General features: G+C 39.1%; 2 protein-coding genes across 2 annotated transcripts in view; both read left to right on the top strand.

Moving 5' to 3' along the window:
• LOC103044451 (nectin-1-like) overlaps positions 1–16,062 on the top strand; it is a 60,158-nt gene extending 44,096 nt beyond the window's left edge. The window contains exon 9 of the mRNA XM_049485309.1: positions 16,026–16,062. The gene's annotated coding sequence lies outside the window, so the exon portion shown is untranslated. The remainder of the gene's footprint in view (positions 1–16,025) is intronic.
• si:ch211-141e20.2 (nectin-1) overlaps positions 1–20,467 on the top strand; it is a 72,667-nt gene that overhangs the window by 19,852 nt on the left and 32,348 nt on the right. The window lies entirely within an intron of this gene.

Here is a 20,467-nt window from a genome sequence, read left to right as displayed (position 1 = left end):
ACTAAAACGAACTGAAATTACTGATAGAATACCCTCATTTTTGTGTTTAATTTATTTATAAGCGCTGTTGTACAGCGGAGTTGTACAGCGGGAGTTGTTGTGCCGAGCGCGCGGCACCTCGTGGTCCGTTAGTTCTTGTGTAAAGCGCTCGCGCTAGCAAGCCCACCCTAAAATGAACAGAAAAAATAAAAACAAAATAAAATTAAACTATAATAAAAATGAAAAATGTAATCACGTAGCTCTGGACGCACGTGAACGCCTCCGCGTTTGACTTGCAGCATTGTGTGTAGCTGTTCTTAAAAATCATTTAAATTAAATAATAGTTCTATGCTTCTATGTTACAGTGTTAATTAACATAATTCTGATTATATTTCGCTCATTCAATCAGCCCGAAAACAGACAGTTTATGGGGCGGATCGGGTCGGGCTCATAATGACAGTTTATGGTTCGGGCAGAATGTGCACGGGCTCCGGCTGGGTCAGGTCGGATTTTTTGGGCACGATCTAAGCTCTATTCTCTTTTGGTGAAGCTGTTATATTAATACCATTTTAACGGGCATTAAATTGTTGTTTTTGTCCATTATTTTGTTTTATATATACATATTTCTTTTGAGTGTGGCTTGGTTTGTTAAATTTCATCCCCAGACGCGTTTTTCCGCCTTTTTCAGTATTACAAGTTTTAGTAATTTTCTTTGGTTGTGTGGAGAATTTCGTTTTATTCGTTTTTATTTCGTTAGATTATATTTTTGTCAACATTTTGGGTTTATTTTCGTTTGTTATTTTTTGTTATTTTTCTAATAATAATAGTAAATGCATAATTGATTTCCTTTTTTTGACGGGCGAATAATAAAAAGTAACGCGATAGTTACTTTTACTGGTAACTAATTACTTTTATAGTGGAGTAACTCCGTTAGTAACTCAGTTACTTTTTTGGAGAAGTAACCAGTAACTATAACCAATTACTTTTTCAAAGTAACGTGCCCAACACTGCCTGTTTGTTAAATAAAAAAAACAAACGAATAAAAAAAAAAAACAGAATAAAGAAGCTAGCAGTTATCTAACAGCCCGTGGCTCTATCAAAAAATCTTTAATAAATTTTTCTGTTTTGGAAAATTAAGTTTCTAAATAAAAAGCATTTTTGAGACGGACAGTCCGATTTTTTTTTCATTATAGTTCAACCTCAGGGGCCAGATGTTTCTTGCTTGCGGGCCGCATCTGGCCCGCGGGCCGCCTATTGCCGACCTATGCTTTACAGCTTCAAAAACATGTATTATGCAAATTAGGCAATTGCGTTATTTAGCGACTTTTAGGACAGCCAACAGCTACTTTCCTTACTGAGGAGTTGGCAACAATATACATAATGCAGCTTTACATGAATCTCGTAATGACGAGACATAAGCAATAAACAAAATAAAAACACAAAACTCCTAGACAAATTACTGTCCTGGTCAGGCACTCAGAGTTAAAATTTGACCAAAAATTAAATGAACATTTTTTTCTTATATTTATTTATTTATTACTTGTCAATTATCATGAGTAAACCTCCGTTAAAACTTTTGATCACACAAATGATTAGGGCTGCAGCTATCGATTCTTTTTGTAATCGGGTACTCTACTGAAAAATCGATTCGATTAATCGAGTAATCGGATAAAACATTTTTTTTGTTAAAGAGCAATTAAAAAGGAATTTTACTCAATAATGAATGACCAATTGGTTTCCTTTTTTAGATAAGTTATATTTTTAAATTCACAACATTTCCAAATTGCAAATACAAATAAATAAAACACAATAAATAAATAAATACCACAATAAAAAAATAAATTTAATTACATTACTTTCACATTTGGATTTCTTGTAAATAACAAATATAGGGTATAAATCAATAAAAAAGGCATAAACATCGTCTTTGTGTAACCCAGGTTATAAAAGTCTGAATTATTTAAAAAGTACATTTTATTATTAAAAAGGGCACATAATTAATATATAGTCTATTACAATTAAGAATAGCTAATTCTTAATAAAAACACAATAAATAAAATAAGTCAATTAAATAAGGAGCTGGGAAAATAATGTAAATAAATACAGACACAAATATTAGAGTAAAATAAACTTTATTTAATCCATAAATAATTATTTTTCATATTTTTGGGAATACTTTGTTGTTTTAGTAGCACGTCACCTATTGCAGCCAATAGGGTGATCGTATTACGCTGACATGAGTGGGAAATACTGTTGACCCTGACCCAGCACTTCCTTTTGGGTCAAGCAGCCGTCAGGAGCAGGTGAATGCTGGAAGAAAGTTGACAGAAAGCTAGATACAAGCCAAACTTAGGTGATAGAAACCTTATTATTATCAGTAATAACTCTCATCTACTCTAAAACGTGAGCTGGTGGAGCCAAGACGCAGTTTGTGGTGAATGAGGAGCTTATTAGCCTGATACACAGAGGTTTTTCTGCATCGGTGAGTTACTTTAATACTTACGGCGCTAGCCGACTATGCTAAGCTAACGACTATGCTAAGCTAACAATGTATTTTCTATGGAATTCTAGCGATGCCAGCGCTTAAACGAGTCAATATAACTGTTTAAAATTATCTTTGACTCTTATAACTGAAACTATGCAAGGAGTGGGATCTGTAGAGGTAGAGAGTGCGTATTTATACACTTTTCGGGTATTTTTCAGCCTGTTTAGCCACAGGCTGGGCCGTGTGTGGCCGAGAGAAGTGGGCGCCACAAATTCGCGCGCAGTACAGACCCGCGCTGCAGAAATTTAACCCCTTGTGTGACAAGCGGTGCATTTATCTTTATTTCTCTGTACATAAATCCTAAAATGTTGTAAATGTGTTCAGTTATACTGTGAATGTGTAGTTAAGTGTGAATTATTGTGTTTAGAGCTGATATCTGTTCATATAGAGCTAAACTTTGATATTGACTGAGTTTTATGACCTATTATAGGTCAGGTTTTTTTGACTAGAGTTCGAATTGGATTCCCTCGTTTCTACGTTTGATGGCGAGCCTCCCTGGACTTCGACCCTGAAAGCTGTTTGCAAGTACTGTGGACAACTCTGATCTGTGAAACCCCTTTTTTTTTCCTTTATTGCTGAACCTTTATTCATCTTCAGAGCGGTAGGAGAAATACTCACCATGCCATAGACTGGACTCTTTGCACATACCCACACTTCAACTCCAACTCCCACCTGTGAAACAAAAGAAAAAAAGAACTTTATATTGTTGTGGTTTTGATATATGTATATTGTGTTATTATTTTAATTGAACTTAATTCTTGAATTTACAAAATCTAACTAATATTCTTGTTATTTTATTTTGGTATTCTGGTGAAAAAGGGATATTCTGATATTGATACTGAGGTTGATATTGATATTTTGCATATATAAATATATTATTATTATAGATTTTCCTACCCGGGTAGTAGTAATATAAATAGTATCACATACAACAACATCAGGGAAAGATAATATTGGTATTATTCATATTGAATTCTATATCTTTTGTTTATTATTTTCTTTTATTATAATAGTATTATAATAGTATTCGTACTTACCTTTTCAATAAATGGAGGCTTCCATTAAGCTCCAAATTCCAGAGACGTGGTGCAGTGTTGTTTCTCACGTGGTGTTGTCCTGGGCTCCGTAGACGATCCTGGTATCTTCTGACCGGCCTATAGTTATCCTTTCTATTGCTCAGTATATTAGTGCTTGATATTAAAATATTGAAAACTAGCTAACACATTACTACTCTGTAGTAATCGTTACAAAAAACTTGGCGAGCTCAGCCAGGAGCCTATCTCCATTAAACACACACTCGAGAGCCACACTGCACAACTGTCTAATCAAGTTGATTCACACCCTAAAAATGGAGTTCATTGAACGTAATGGTGTAAAAGTTCCTAATTCTGTGGTTGTTAGTGGATTAACTGGGTCAGACTGTGATGAAGAGATGTTTACATTCTTGAGAGAAAATGGTGCCATAAATAGGACACTAAAAGTAGATGACACTAGTTCTGAATTACATTCACAAGTAATTGTAGAATACAGTTCCGGTTCTGCTTTGCAGACATTACAACCCCTTCTACCCTACCGTTGTACGCTGGCCAACGATTCAAATACTGTATGCTGCGTAAGAGCATTAGCGGACGTTTACTGTCAGGGGTCGGGTAGTAAGATCACTCACACTTATGTAGGTGAGCTACAGAGAGTAGCTAAACTAAGTGGGAGGGATTTAGAAGCAGTCCTGAAAGAAGCCCTGGATCACATTGGTGAAATCATTGACTCATCTGAGCCTGTTGAACAGAAAAGTCCTGCAGCAAGCCCCGACCAAACGTCAGAGCTAAACCTGTCTGCATCTCAATCCCAAGCCCTATTTGGTGCTCACCTGAAACCTACCTCTGATGACAGCAGGAGCCATCATTCTGCAAATTCCTTGTCGCCTCCTAAGCACAGATCAGTTCCACTGCTTGATTCTATGACACTCAATCCACCTGAAGTGCAGAAAGTAATAGTGGAGCACATCGTGAGAAGTGAAGATAAATCTCCCTTCGCTGGTTCATCTGTGAGATTGAGAATCTTTTCTGGCAAAGTTCCAAAGCCATACAGCGAGGTCGACTACGACACATGGCGTTCTCAGGTCGGGCTGATGCTCAGCGATCCATCAGTCCATGATAGAGAAGTAACACGCAGGATTCTTGAAAGTCTTCTGTCCCCTGCTGCTGACATAATCAAGCACATCAGTCCAGAGTCTGCAGCCACAATATACTTGCAGCTATTAGATTCAGCCTATGGTATTGTAGAGGATGGAGAAGAATTGTTTGCACAGTTCATGAGTACTCTTCAAGATGCAGGAGAAAAGCCTTCAGCATACCTGCAACGTCTTCAGTCTGCACTGAGTCAAGCTGAAAGAGCAGGTGGTGTTTTGGCTCGTGACATGAACCAGCATCTCCTCAAGCAGTTTTGTAGGGGCTGCTGGAATGATAGTTTACTGGCAGACCTGCAGTTAGAACACAAGATAAAACACCCCCCTCCATTCGCTGAGTTGCTGCTGTTACTGCGCACAGCGGAAAACAAGCATGAAGCTAAAGTTGCAAGAAGGAAACAGCACTTAAGCGTAGCTAAACAGAAAACTTCAGTGCACACACACACTATGTGCAACCGTAGTGTAGTCAGTAGTGTAGTTCCAGTTGAGCCAGTTTCCACTGAAATGAGTGAACTGAGGAAAGAACTAGCTCAAATTAAAAGCCAACTAACCTCCATTCTGAAACTGAAAAGTGAAAGAAAAACCTGTGTGAAGCCTGAATCTTCATCAGAACCACTGAGACAACCTAGACCTACAAAACCTGACCATGCACAGAAGAAAGAGAGAAAGACTTTGGCTAAGAAAAACACCAGTGAAAAGCCCAAGCCCTGGTATTGTTTTCGCTGTGGAGAAGATGGACACATTGTGGCTAATTGTGAGGCTGAAGCTAACCCTGCTCTAGTCGCTGCCAAGAGAAGAGAGTTAAGAGAGAAACAAAGAGCATGGGAAGATGAACAAAACCCTTTAAACTGAAGCCAGTTTCTGTCATGGGACAGCCAGGAACTGAAGATCATTCTCGTCCCACCACCAAGAAAGCTAAAAAACCACATACTCAGCGAGCTTCACTAAAATGTGCACAAACAAGACAACCCTGTTTTATACCTAAAGGATTGATAGGAACCAAATGCACAGCTCAAGTGAAAATTGGAAAAATTCAGACAAACTGTCTACTTGATACTGGTTCCCAGGTAACCACAATCTCCCAATCATTCTTCGACCAACAACTACCAGCACACCCGATGAACTCACTTGGTGACCTGTTGGAAGTGGAAGGAGCTAATGGACAGACGGTGCCTTACCTGGGGTATGTAGACCTGAGTATCACTTTTCCTGAAGAATTTGCTGGAGCAGAGGTGGAAGTACCAACACTAGCCTTGGTTGTTCCAGACCTAAATTCTGACACTCAACCCCAAGTCCTCATTGGCACAAACACTTTGGATGTCTTGTATATGACCATCAATGAAAAGAATGTGAGAGAGTACAATTCCAGTTCGTACGGTTATAAAGCCGTATTGAAAATACTCAAAGCAAGACTTGAACAACAACAAAACCTCACTCATGGGTTAGTCAAACTCCACAGCAAGAACTCTCAAGTCATTGCTGCTGGAGAAGATGTGGTCTTAGAAGGCTGTATTTCAGTCAAGCAGCAGATGTTTGGAACTATGGCTGTTTTAGAACATCCCACATGTTCCACTTTGCCTGGAGGACTATTAGTAAAGCCCTGTTTGATGAGCATCCCTAGTAGGTCATACCAAAAAGTACCTGTGATGTTAAAGAATGAGTCTGGACATGATATAGTAATGCCCCAGAAATGCATCATTGCTGAACTTAATGCAGTTCAGGCTTTATTACCCCAGCCGTCCAGGTCAGCTGAATCTGAATCAGTCAGTCCTGAATTGAGCTTTAACTTTGAAGGTTCTCCTATCTCTACTGAGTGGAAAGAGCGTGTCACACAAAAGCTGAGCAGCTTGCCTGAAGTCTTTGCGCATAATGACCTAGATTATGGAAGAACTAATAGAGTCAAGCATCACATAAAACTCTCTGATGAGACTCCATTCAAGCATCGAGCTCGACCTATTCACCCACAAGATCTAGAAGCTGTCCGCAAACATCTTCAAGAGCTCCTGCAGGCTGGTATAATCAGAGAGTCTGAATCACCTTTCTCATCTCCCATAGTAGTGGTGCGGAAGAAGAATGGAGATGTTCGCTTATGCATAGACTACAGGAAGCTGAACCTTCAGACAGTTAAAGACGCGTATGCTCTTCCAAACTTAGAGGAGACCTTTTCCACACTCACAGGGTCAAAATGGTTCTCGGTGTTGGACTTAAAATCTGGGTACTACCAAATTGAGGTTGAAGAGACTGACAAACCAAAGACTGCCTTCGTGTGTCCCCTTGGATTCTGGGAATTCAATCGAATGCCACAAGGGATCACAAACGCACCAAGCACATTCCAACGCTTGATGGAAAAATGTATGAGCGGCATGAACCTGAAAGAAGTCCTTGTATTTCTTGACGACTTGATTGTTTTCTCCAAGACTCTAGAGGAGCATGAAGTGAGGTTGCTGAAAGTCCTAAATCGTCTCAAAGAATATGGTTTGAAGCTTTCTCCAACTAAATGTAAGTTTTTTCAAACTTCTGTCCGATACTTAGGCCACATAGTATCGCAGGATGGAGTTGAGACTGATCCCAACAAAGTAGAAGCCCTAAAAACATGGCCAAGACCCAAAGGATTAAAAGAACTGAGATCCTTCCTCGGTTTTTCAGGCTACTACAGACGTTTCATAAAAAACTACTCTAGTATTGTTAGACCACTCACCAACCTAACTGTTGGATACCCACCTTTGAGGAGAAGTAGCCAACTCAAGAAGGAGCCAAAACAGTATCATGATCCGAAACAACCATTTGGTAGCCGCTGGACTCCTGAGTGTGAATGCTCATTCCAGGCAATCATTGAAAAACTCACCTCAGCACCTGTCCTAGGATTTGCGAACCCCCAGCTTCCATATGTCCTTCACACTGACGCCAGTACTACTGGACTGGGAGCCGCATTGTACCAAGAGCAAGAAGGAAAAATGAGGGTTATCTCCTATGCAAGCAGAGGGTTATCAAGAAGTGAATCTAAGTACCCTGCACACAAGCTTGAATTTTTGGCACTCAAGTGGGCGGTCACTGAAAAATTCAATGACTATTTGTATGGAAGTCCATTTACTGTCGTGACTGATAGTAACCCTCTTACATACATCCTCACTACTGCTAAGATGGATGCCACAAGCTACCGGTGGCTAGCTACGCTGTCGACCTTCAACTTCAAGCTTAAATACAGGGCTGGGAAACAAAATGGAGATGCTGATGGTCTTTCCAGAAGGCCCCATGGTGAGTTGACCAATGATGCTGTTTCCAGGAAAGAGCAAGAACGAATCCAGCAGTTTGCTAATACTCACCTGGAGGGTTCAGATGTTTGCGTGAGCCAAGATGTCGTGAAAGCTATCTGTGAAAAGCATTTTGTCAGACATACATTGGACGAATGTCAGCAAGACAATGACATGGTGGCACATATACATTCTCTGGTCGTTTCTTCAGGTTCCATTCCAGATGGTTTCGTTGACGAAGAACAAAGTGGGTTGCCCGTAATTCCACAAATGTCCGAAGAAGAGATCCAGAACCAACAAAGAGCCGATCCATGTTTGAGGGAAATCATTCACCAGATGGAGACAGGAGAGACAATTTCTCCAGCGGTCAGAGAAGAGCTGCCACAAGTCACCCATTTCCTAAAACAATGGAAAAAGCTAAGATTGTACAACAAAATCTTATATCGTCAGCGCTTGGACGGAGACAACCCTACTTACCAACTGGTCTTACCTGAACCATCAAGAGCTGTTGTTCTCAAAAGTCTACACGATGACATGGGTCACATGGGAATGGAACGGACACTTAATTTGGCAAGGTCTAGATTCTACTGGCCGAAAATGTCTGATGATGTAGAGAGAAAAATCAAGACCTGTGACAGATGTGTCCGAAGGAAGACTTTACCAGAAAGAGCAGCACCCTTGATGAACATCACTTCGACTAGACCCCTTGAACTTGTGTGTATGGACTTCTTGTCCATAGAGCCTGACCGAAGCAACACCAAGGATGTTCTCGTGATTACAGACCATTTCACGAAGTACGCGGTAGCGATTCCCACACCAAACCAAAAAGCTCAGACTGTTGCAAAATGCCTCTGGGAAAACTTTATAGTTCATTATGGCATCCCTGAATGTCTACATAGTGACCAAGGTCCAGATTTTGAATCACATGTCATTAAGGAATTATGTCAGATTATGGGAATTCGCAAGTCACGTACTACGCCATATCACCCTCGCGGGAATCCTGTGGAACGCTTCAACCGAACTCTGCTAAATCTCCTTGGAGTTCTTAGCGAGGAAGACAAGTCAAGGTGGAAACAATTCGTCAAGCCCTTGGTGCACGCATACAACTGCACAAAGAATGATGTGACTGGGCATACCCCATATGAATTAATGTTTGGAAGACAGCCAAAACTACCTGTAGACCTAGCATTTGGTTTGCCCTTGAGGGATAAGCGTTATAAGTCACATTCCCAGTACGTCCAAGATCTCAAGTCACGTCTTGACGAAAGCTTCAAGTTAGCCCAGCAAAGTGCAGAGAAAATTGCAAAAGCTAACAAGACCAGATTTGACCGGCATGTCACTGCCTCTAAACTAGAAGTTGGTGACCGAGTCCTTGTAAGGGCAGTCAGACTCCGTGGAAAGCACAAACTTGCTGATAAGTGGGAGCCAGACATCCACATAGTGGTTAAACAGGCCGAAAACTTCCCAGTCTACACAGTCAAGCCGGAAACTACAGATGGTCCGCTGAGAACTCTGCATAGAGATCTGCTTCTTTCTTGCAATTTCTTGCCAGATGCTGCTGCGGAGCCACCTGTTCCGAAACCCCAACAAAAACCCAGAACACGACAATCTGTTGAACAAGAACCAGTAGACCAAGATTTGGCCTTTGATGATGAATTTCTACACTACAGAGTCACAGATCGACCAGTAGTCAGACCCACCAGTTTCACTACTATTTATGAGGTACCTGTGAGAAGAGAAACACAAGAAAACTTACCTGAAGAGAACTCACCTGAAGAGAACTCACCTGAAGAAAACTCACCTAAAAAAAACTCACCTGAAAAGAACTCTCCTGACGAGAACTTTTCTGTTAATAACTTACCTGCAAACGATGTACCTGTAATGTCATCCCAATTTCTAGACCAAGATTCAAGTACACAAATGGAAGCTGAACGAGAAACTGAAGATGTTCTGCCTGGAGCTGAGCAAAGTGAATCGAGTGAAGACACTGACTCTGGCGAATCAGATTGTGTCAGACGGTCTAACCGTAAAAGAGAGCAACCTGAGCGCCTGCACTATGCTCAGTTTGGAAACCCAGTTGTCTCCATGGTTCAGTCTTTATTCCATGGCCTAAGCACAGCTTTTACCGAAGCTTTGAGAGACATTCCAGAACCTGATTACTTACCTTGTTCCCATTCCAAACCTGTTACTGCACAGCCATACAGATGCACCGGGACGTGCATACGTTCAAGCGGGGAGGGTGTAACCCAGGTTATAAAAGTCTGAATTATTTAAAAAGTACATTTTATTATTAAAAAGGGCACATAATTAATATATAGTCTATTACAATTAAGAATAGCTAATTCTTAATAAAAACACAATAAATAAAATAAGTCAATTAAATAAGGAGCTGGGAAAATAATGTAAATAAATACAGACACAAATATTAGAGTAAAATAAACTTTATTTAATCCATAAATAATTATTTTTCATATTTTTGGGAATACTTTGTTGTTTTAGTAGCACGTCACCTATTGCAGCCAATAGGGTGATCGTATTACGCTGACATGAGTGGGAAATACTGTTGACCCTGACCCAGCACTTCCTTTTGGGTCAAGCAGCCGTCAGGAGCAGGTGAATGCTGGAAGAAAGTTGACAGAAAGCTAGATACAAGCCAAACTTAGGTGATAGAAACCTTATTATTATCAGTAATAACTCTCATCTACTCTAAAACGTGAGCTGGTGGAGCCAAGACGCAGTTTGTGGTGAATGAGGAGCTTATTAGCCTGATACACAGAGGTTTTTCTGCATCGGTGAGTTACTTTAATACTTACGGCGCTAGCCGACTATGCTAAGCTAACGACTATGCTAAGCTAACAATGTATTTTCTATGGAATTCTAGCGATGCCAGCGCTTAAACGAGTCAATATAACTGTTTAAAATTATCTTTGACTCTTATAACTGAAACTATGCAAGGAGTGGGATCTGTAGAGGTAGAGAGTGCGTATTTATACACTTTTCGGGTATTTTTCAGCCTGTTTAGCCACAGGCTGGGCCGTGTGTGGCCGAGAGAAGTGGGCGCCACAAATTCGCGCGCAGTACAGACCCGCGCTGCAGAAATTTAACCCCTTGTGTGACAAGCGGTGCATTTATCTTTATTTCTCTGTACATAAATCCTAAAATGTTGTAAATGTGTTCAGTTATACTGTGAATGTGTAGTTAAGTGTGAATTATTGTGTTTAGAGCTGATATCTGTTCATATAGAGCTAAACTTTGATATTGACTGAGTTTTATGACCTATTATAGGTCAGGTTTTTTTGACTAGAGTTCGAATTGGATTCCCTCGTTTCTACGTTTGATGGCGAGCCTCCCTGGACTTCGACCCTGAAAGCTGTTTGCAAGTACTGTGGACAACTCTGATCTGTGAAACCCCTTTTTTTTTCCTTTATTGCTGAACCTTTATTCATCTTCAGAGCGGTAGGAGAAATACTCACCATGCCATAGACTGGACTCTTTGCACATACCCACACTTCAACTCCAACTCCCACCTGTGAAACAAAAGAAAAAAAGAACTTTATATTGTTGTGGTTTTGATATATGTATATTGTGTTATTATTTTAATTGAACTTAATTCTTGAATTTACAAAATCTAACTAATATTCTTGTTATTTTATTTTGGTATTCTGGTGAAAAAGGGATATTCTGATATTGATACTGAGGTTGATATTGATATTTTGCATATATAAATATATTATTATTATAGATTTTCCTACCCGGGTAGTAGTAATATAAATAGTATCACATACAACAACATCAGGGAAAGATAATATTGGTATTATTCATATTGAATTCTATATCTTTTGTTTATTATTTTCTTTTATTATAATAGTATTATAATAGTATTCGTACTTACCTTTTCAATAAATGGAGGCTTCCATTAAGCTCCAAATTCCAGAGACGTGGTGCAGTGTTGTTTCTCACGTGGTGTTGTCCTGGGCTCCGTAGACGATCCTGGTATCTTCTGACCGGCCTATAGTTATCCTTTCTATTGCTCAGTATATTAGTGCTTGATATTAAAATATTGAAAACTAGCTAACACATTACTACTCTGTGTTGTGCATCTTAGCTTCTGAGACGTTGTCAGTTCTGCCAGTGTTGGATCAGTGTGCTGCATTCTTTTACCACCAAGCCGCTTCTCCAAAATATATCAGCACCTGTGCAATAATTGTGACACACAAGTATTACAAATGTTGCTTTTTTCTTTATTTATATGTTGGACTACTTGGGTCTAATTACATCACTAAGACTAATAACTCTAATAATAAGTTCATGGCCGTGCATTTATTAAGATTGACACCTATCGCATTGGGGCACATTAGACACTAGTGGTAATCAATATTTTACCCAATAAATAAGAGACACACTTCCTTTTATGAACAACAGTGTTCATTTAGTTTTTGTCTCACCGGCCAAATGTACTCTTAGATGAAGAAATCAAGCATTTAGTTTCCAGCCAAAGTAACTTCAGTTTCGCTAACTTTTAACATTGTTATTGGTTATATTCAGAACTCCACAGCGCTGTGTTTACTGTTTACATAAAGCACGTATGAACTTGTCTCTGTTCTAATAAACTAACCACACATTATAGACAGTGCTTCTATTAATTCACACTCAGCGCTGTCGTTTTGTTATTAATTCACATTAATGTTAATCTCATTGATTTATTATAAGTTATATTTACCTGCTCTCTCGGCGTCCTCCCGTCTCGGGTGTCCTCGGCTCAGATGGTGCAGCATTAAAACGCGCTGTTTTGGCGCTGCACCGAGTACAGGTCACAGTTCGAACATAAAATGCTTTTATTCCTTTAAAATCGCTGTTTTCTCTCGCCACTTCCATTTTTGCCGCTGCTCAAACCTCCGTCTCCTTGTTCCCGGGCAGGGTGACGTAACGCTGAGCGCGTTGTCAAAATAAAAGTCGCGAAAATACCGCGCGCTGAGTTTATTAATTAAATAAACGATTACTCGAGGCACAGAAAATTAATCGATCAATTTTGTGAATCGAGTTACTCGATTTACTCGAGTAATCGTTTCACCCCTACAAATGATTCATTATGTTTTATATGCTTTAAGTGAAGTAATATTTATTTTTGGATTGTTAAACATGGCAAAACATTGGTCAAGTTAACCTGCGAATATTACCACTGTTCTTATGAGTTTAATGTAACTGGAGGGTTAATCCACCAGCTTCTGTTTTACTGATAAAGGTCTGCAAGTCTGAATAATGTAGTTTTTCAGAACATGGGTATTGTGAAAAACGCGTAAATGTTGGCAATTTCTTAGCTTTCATATTACTTAAATGTGTTGTAAATCTATGTATTTTTCTATTTTTAAATTGTCTTCAGTGTATTTTTTGCATTATAATAATGCAACATTATAGTAAGTATATATCATTATTTTTTTAGCTGATTTTTTAAAAAGTTGATTGTAAGGTATAGAAGTAGAAGGAGTTGTTTGTCTTCATGTACTCATTAGGTGTGTTTGCAGTTGTGTTAGTAAAATATTTTATGCATGTTAGAATTGTGGGATATGAGATATGGGAAGATGAGTGATGATTAATCAAAATATGTGCATGCTTTAAACACAAGTGATGGGACAGATGCTGTGGACTAAATGTTTAAGTGGGGTTGGGACTTTAATAAATGCAGGGGATTTGTTTACTGCTGTATAATGTGTCTGAGAATATTTGGATTGTGGTTTATGAGAACAGAGTCTGGGAACGTTTATGAGGTCAGAAAATGAGCTTACATGAAATTATCAGAACTGCTATATATGGATTGTGTAAAAATAAAACTGGGTCCGCTGTGGCATAACCTGGTTTATGACTGTAAATATATATGCTCAGTAGTTTTTAAAAGGTATTCAACACCATTTCACTGCTTCAATAACTACTATGTTTGTTTTTTGTAGTATTTATTCATTATTGTGGCTTGTTTGTTTCTCAGTTTGTTGTTTTTTGTTACTGTTTTAAAACATTGTATAATGCATTTGTATGCTGTTGTAAATGACTGAGTTTTCAACCTCTGTTTTTTTTAGATGTAAACAGGCTGCCTCTGTTGCTGATGTCATATAAATTAACTGTCTTTTGATTGGTTGCTGTGTATTGCATCTTATTTTTAAAGCGCTCAACACTGCAACATTTCTGAGAACTGAGTGGTTAGTGGTCAGCGTGTAGAAGTATGTGGTAGCCAGAATAGACCCCGTAAGTCATGCATCATTCTGTTCATTCATTCTTGTTATGCTCATATTTGGCACTTAATTGCCTGCAATGTATTTTTGAGTTCAAATTCCATTTTTCCCCAAGGTGTGTTTAAATTTTTAAACCTGTTAAATCTCCAGGGTTCCTACGGGTCCTTAAAAAAGATCTTAAAATGTTTTAAATTGTCTTAAATTTACTGTACATTTGCTGTAGGTATTACATTTTCAGACAGTGTGTTTAATACTGGTGGAAAAACACAATAGCCCAATGTAAACATATTATTCTGGGAGAGAACTAAGGTTAACATTAGTGGTAAGCTAGATAACATTATTGGGGAAGGAACTAAGCTTAGCAGAGTGCTAAGTAACATTAGTTAAAACATAATTTCTCTGAAAATGTATTTTTACATCCAAACAAAACCTGTCATTATAACTGAAATCTTTCAGTTAATATCCTTAAATTAATCTATGTCGAATCAGATATCTGATCTGATTGGGACGTTTTGGAAAATCACTGGTGATACCTAGCTTTAGTTATTTGTACGTTTTTCTCCTGAACACCACTGGATTTTTTGAATTATAAAACAAATAAAAAGAATAGCAGTTTGTATATTGTTGCATGTAAGCTAATGCTACTCCACACTGCTATCATCAGACAGCAGTACTAGTGGAATTAGCATGTGCTGTTTGCTTACCATGCTAATCCATCAATATCGCCAGATTGATCAAACTGATAGACCAGCTAAACCATCAATGGAGACCTATGCTGTGCTGAGCAAGCACCAAGCTGCTTATCCATTGCCAGCTAGCTTAGCAGTATAGGGAATGTTTTTTCCTGCTTGAGCAGCTTTTCAACCATCTTGACTTGACTATCGAGGACCATCAGTGATGAAATCCATTACCAGCAGAAGCTGATGTTCATGTGGATTTTTCAACAGGGAATTTATGTAAGTGTTATTTGTAGGTCCTGTTATTTGTTTTTTGTTTAATCATAAAAGAGCTTTTCGTTTTTAGCTTGCATGCATTGTCAAGCCCTACAAGCTGATGTGCATTCAGCCTACACTGTTCATTTCTGTTAATACTTAGTATAATCCCTTTTTGATCTGCCTTTAATCATAATAACAAGTCAAAAAGTGATTTAACCTCTAAAGTGTAAGGTGTGGTCTAACTTACTGACATCTAACTTATCCATACAGAACACTGCAGAGAACCTCGCCTCCATAGCCAAGAGCTCTACAGTGTTTCTACTACTTCCTGCGAGGAAAGCACATCTTCAACCTCCCATCCTTACGTTCTACAGAGGGGACTGTAGAAAGCATCTTGAACACCTCCATTACTGTCTGGTTTGGAAACTGCAACATCTCTGATCACAAGACCCTGCAGGGAATAGTGAGGACCGCCAAGATCATCGGAGGCTTTCTCCCCTCCATCACAGACATCTACACCACATGCAGCATCCACAAAGCCACCAGCATTGTAGACTGTCCTTTCATACAGACTCTTCTCAGTAATGCTGTCTGGCAAAAGATACCGTATCATCAAAGCCACCACTGACGAGACTCTGCAACAGCTTCATGCACCAGGCCATCAGACTCCTCAACACACAGAGACTGAGCTAAATCGCTCCTCCCTCCTTACACACACTTAGCACATAGAGACTGAAGCAAAAAAAAACAACTAACCCCTCACACACACACACAGGAACTTTTGCACTATTTTTATACAGGAGTTTCAGTGAAGTTTCTCCAGTGCTGCTGCTAAACACGCTAAAACATTGGATATCTAAGCTTACTGTAAATAAACTGAAGTGCTTTACTCACCCAAATAAACAGTTTTTTTTAGAAATCTGTGTAGATGAACATCCAAACAGCTCATTTGACTTTTTTTTGTGTTTTACTTTTTGTTTTTTAAGAATTTCAGTTATGTTTACTTTTGCTGAGTCAGAGCAGGGTCACTGCCTTCCAAGTTTGCTGGCTACCGTGTAATGCTACATCGACCGTACTACCGGCGATTTAAGAAGACGTGGTGGCTGCCTTCACATGTATCGAGAGAGGTATGTGCTAGCTTTAACCCTCCAAGTGTTGGGGGTATATACATCATATATTATATATGATGTATAATATATCATATATGTTATATATACCCTATCACTACTAATATATATATATATATATATATATATATATATATATATATATATATATATATATATATATATATATATATATATATATGTTAAAGCATGTTACCACAGACACATTTACTTGAACTTGTAGCAGTATTTATGATCATTTCTACAATTGAAAATAAATATTAGCCCCGGAAAGCCAGATATGGGCACGAAAAAAATGCTGACTAAAAAATGAGACATGACTTTCAGTGGTCTATAGCTGAAGATATACAATAGGTTGGTCACATACCATAGGTTGCATAAAGAATATAAACTGTGTTGACTTTTTTAAAGTACACTTTTGTAAAGTTTTTGCATGATATGGGCCCATTACTATATAAATGCTATATAGGCATTATAATCTTATATATATCTTATATATAATCTTATATATAATCTTAAATCTGTTTAAACCTAAACTGTAAAAATCCTAATGAGGGTATTTTATCACATTTCATGGTTGCCATGTTTTAAGGCTTCCCAAAATCCTTATGAGTTAACTTTTTCAGAACCAGGGGCGATTTTAGGATCTGGTCTTTAGGGGTGCCCAGCCCCCAGTGCTCACAGAGGCACATTTTTTCTCACCAATTGAGGCGAACTAGTACATTTATAAATTTTGGAGCCGTGTTAGTTTTGCTTTGAGTTGTGTTTTCCCCTACAACATTCAATCTTGACTTCATTTCAAAAGACTGTGGCTTCACAGGGATAACAGAGAGCCTGAGACAAATATTGAAGATAACTCAACATTTATTTTGGGAGTAAAGAACAACAAATGCTAGAAAAAAAAAATGGTCACTAAAATAATGCATCCTTGAGCAAAAAAAAAACAACAACAAAAAACCCACACTTTGTAATCACCCAAGGCTAATAATATCAATAATGCCTTAATAAATAAATAAATAAAACACACAAATAAATAAAATAAATAAATATGGTCTCTTCCTGTGTGGATTAGGAAGGGCCCTAAACAGAACAAGGACAGGGGGGTCTCTAGTGGTCAGAAGGACAAACTGAAGATTTTAACACCTAATGGGGGAATAAAGATCCATCCACTTACATCCCATTCACTTCACACAAAAACAAAAAAGGTAACAACTACTAATTAAGCAACTTATTTTGGAAGAACTAAGCGGTGTCGCCTCACTTTAAGGTCGGCAAATCTGTCAATAACAATGTCAGGACTTATGCTGTCAAGAAGTTCTTTTTCAATTGACATCACAGCCAAATGATGGAGTCTATTTTGCCCCATGGTCCTCCTCAGCCAGGTATGTAGGCGGCGCAATGCACTGAAGGACCTCTCACAGCTACAGCTGCTAACAGGGATAGTAAGAGCAGCCTGAACAGTAGCTTTCAGAGTAGGGAACATGTCAGCATCAAGTTGCTTGTATACGGCCAGCATGTCCTCAACATCACCTCCAGTCTCGTTCTTGCGCTTAAAAAAGTTGCTGGCCACCATCACCTCCACTGGCTTAAGGTCAATGTTATAGTGCAATGCCAGTGCTGACAGGAGAGGCACAGACAAGAACTGCTCAGATTTTGGAGAGCATGCCTGAATCCCACAGAGAAGCTCCTCACTTACATCAGAAAACCTCTTTTCCAGTTCTGCTAGGATTCTGTCTAAACAAGGAAACAGTAGCCACTGTTTGAGGTCATCTGCATTGGAAGAACTAGTTGCCTCACTGCCTGTCCAAGCCCCACAAGTAGACTCCACCACATAGTCCACCATTCTCTTAGTTTTACGTCTCTGCTTAGACGATTCATCAGAGACGACCAGTTTGTTAGCATCACAAATTGCCAATGCTCTGGCATGCAGCTCACCAGCAGTGGAGTCACTGCGCTTCTCCTTAAGGGAGTCGGTGACTGCGTTTTTTTACTCCATGGCTCTGGCAAGGTCGATGTTCTCCTTCTGCAGATACAAGTGCAAACCTGCACATAATGACAGGAGAGTGTGGAACATGACAAGCAAGTACACAGAGGAGAATTTGCAGAGTTTCACTCTCAGTCCCACAGCCAAAGGTGTATTAATACCAAGGAGGCATTCAATGATGGCAGGGAAGTTGTCAAGAACACAATTTACTGAACGGAGTTGGCATGCCCAACGTGTGCTTGACAACTGGACAAGTTCAGTTTGCTGTAACCCTAGTCTTGTTTGTGTCTCTACAAACTTGTGGTGGTTCACCAGTGATGAACTGAAAAATGAGTAGACACTTTCCAATATTTCAAAAAACTCTCTGGCCTCAGAAATTGCCCTGCATGTGTGACATAAAACAAGGTTCAATTCGTGGGCATAACAATGTACATACACTGCTTCGGGGTGTTTCTTTCTGAAATGGGCCTGGACACCGCCCACAGCCCCACTCATCACTGCTGCACCATCGTACGTTTGAGCCACACATTTGAGATCTCCAATGCCATTTAGAGCTAACTGTTGCTCAATGGTGTGTGGAGGAGTGTAACTTTTGAGAAATGGGTCAAATTTCTGCACCAGTTTGAAGCATTCTGCAAACATTCCTTTATCGTGGCTTTCACAAGACTCATCGTGACCCCTGAATGGAATTCCCTGTTTCCCCAACAGGGAGGTTACTGCTACAATGCGTTTTAAGTACTCCCTTCTCTCTTGCACTTCAGTGGAAGTAGCACTCTCAATTTGTTGTGCGACACTACCCTTCAAAAGACTTGATTTGTAGCTCTGCCAACGAATGACACTATCTTTATGGGACTGTGAGGATTCATGCTTGTGGTAGAAGCTGAGTGCCTTCCTCCAATTTTTCACACCACCACTAACAATTACGTCCTGTTTTAAATTTCGCCCAAACACCCTGCATGCATAGCAGAATGCAGCTTCCCTTTTACAGGAGTATTCAAGCCAATTAAAGCTTTGAAACCAGTTGAACTGGAAGGCCCTTTTTTGTGTGCCAAACACACTTTGTGGGTATTGGGCTAGCTTTACTTGTTTAGGACCTGTGTTTCTGTCACCTAAATCTAAAGCTGTCTCTGTCGAAACTGATGCTGATGCTGCTGCCTGTTCTTGTTCTGCTTCTCCACTGAACTCCCTGTCACCTTCACCAATATGCTCCTCCTCCTCTGTTTAACAAATAACAAAGCTATTAATTTACAATATTAACAGTATTTGGATGAAATAATATACAACAGTGGCCTGTTTTTATTCTTCTTACCCGCTACTTGTATATGTTCCTCCCTTTCACAGTCCTCACTCTCTCTATCCTTCTTCTTTTCTCCTAAAAACATTTTATTGTAAGCCTACTAGCAGTCTTCAAATATTAACACATTTCTTAATGTAGCTGTGTTAATAGACAAACAATTATATAACCCTATAATTGATGGGAGAAGCTATTTCAAATAAGCCACTACCATTCCTTACCAGGTCTCTCTGCTCATCTTTTTCTCCATTAAATTCCATCTTAAAATTCAATGAAAGAGGATAGCTACTGCAAGCCACATTAAGGGACTATTCTATTGACTGTCATAAACTGACAAAACTATTTCAGTCTTTTTCTCTCTCACCTGAAGTTGAGCGTTCACCTTTGTTCTTAAAGAACGCATGTCCATCTATGGAAAGACAGACAATCGGTCAGATTTTCCCTATGTTCCATTAACTAAATGCAACTGACTTGGCCAACTACAGCTCTCCAAATGCACGGTCTAACGTTGGGGAAGTTCACTCGGCTGCACTCTTTACCCATATTTCATTCACAAGGTTTCAAAGTAGGCTAAATGCCCTCCAGCATTAGCCAGCTAACTTTAACTAAGCTACGAAAAGCTGCTGCATCAAGGCATTGCCACACACACATTCGCTTATAACCGGACCAATCTAGGATTGAATTATCAGTGAACCACAACGCCATGATGTATTATAATCAGTCGACACACGTCTACTGAACACTGCAAAAAATCCATTGGCAAAAAATAGACAAAATATAGGTAAATTAAGACGTAAATGCTTATATTAAGCAAACTAATCTGCAAATGGGGTAAGATTTTTTTTCTTATTAAGATTTCTTAAAATAAGCAATCACAAAGTCCCAAAATGAGTGAAGTGAATCTTAAATCAAGTACAAATCATTGTGTTTTTAGCATGTAAAC

The sequence above is a fragment of the Astyanax mexicanus genome, chromosome 11, assembly GCF_023375975.1.
Source record: "Astyanax mexicanus isolate ESR-SI-001 chromosome 11, AstMex3_surface, whole genome shotgun sequence".
Taxonomy (NCBI): Eukaryota; Metazoa; Chordata; class Actinopteri; order Characiformes; family Acestrorhamphidae; genus Astyanax; species Astyanax mexicanus.
This window is presented reverse-complemented; position numbering and strand designations above follow the sequence as displayed.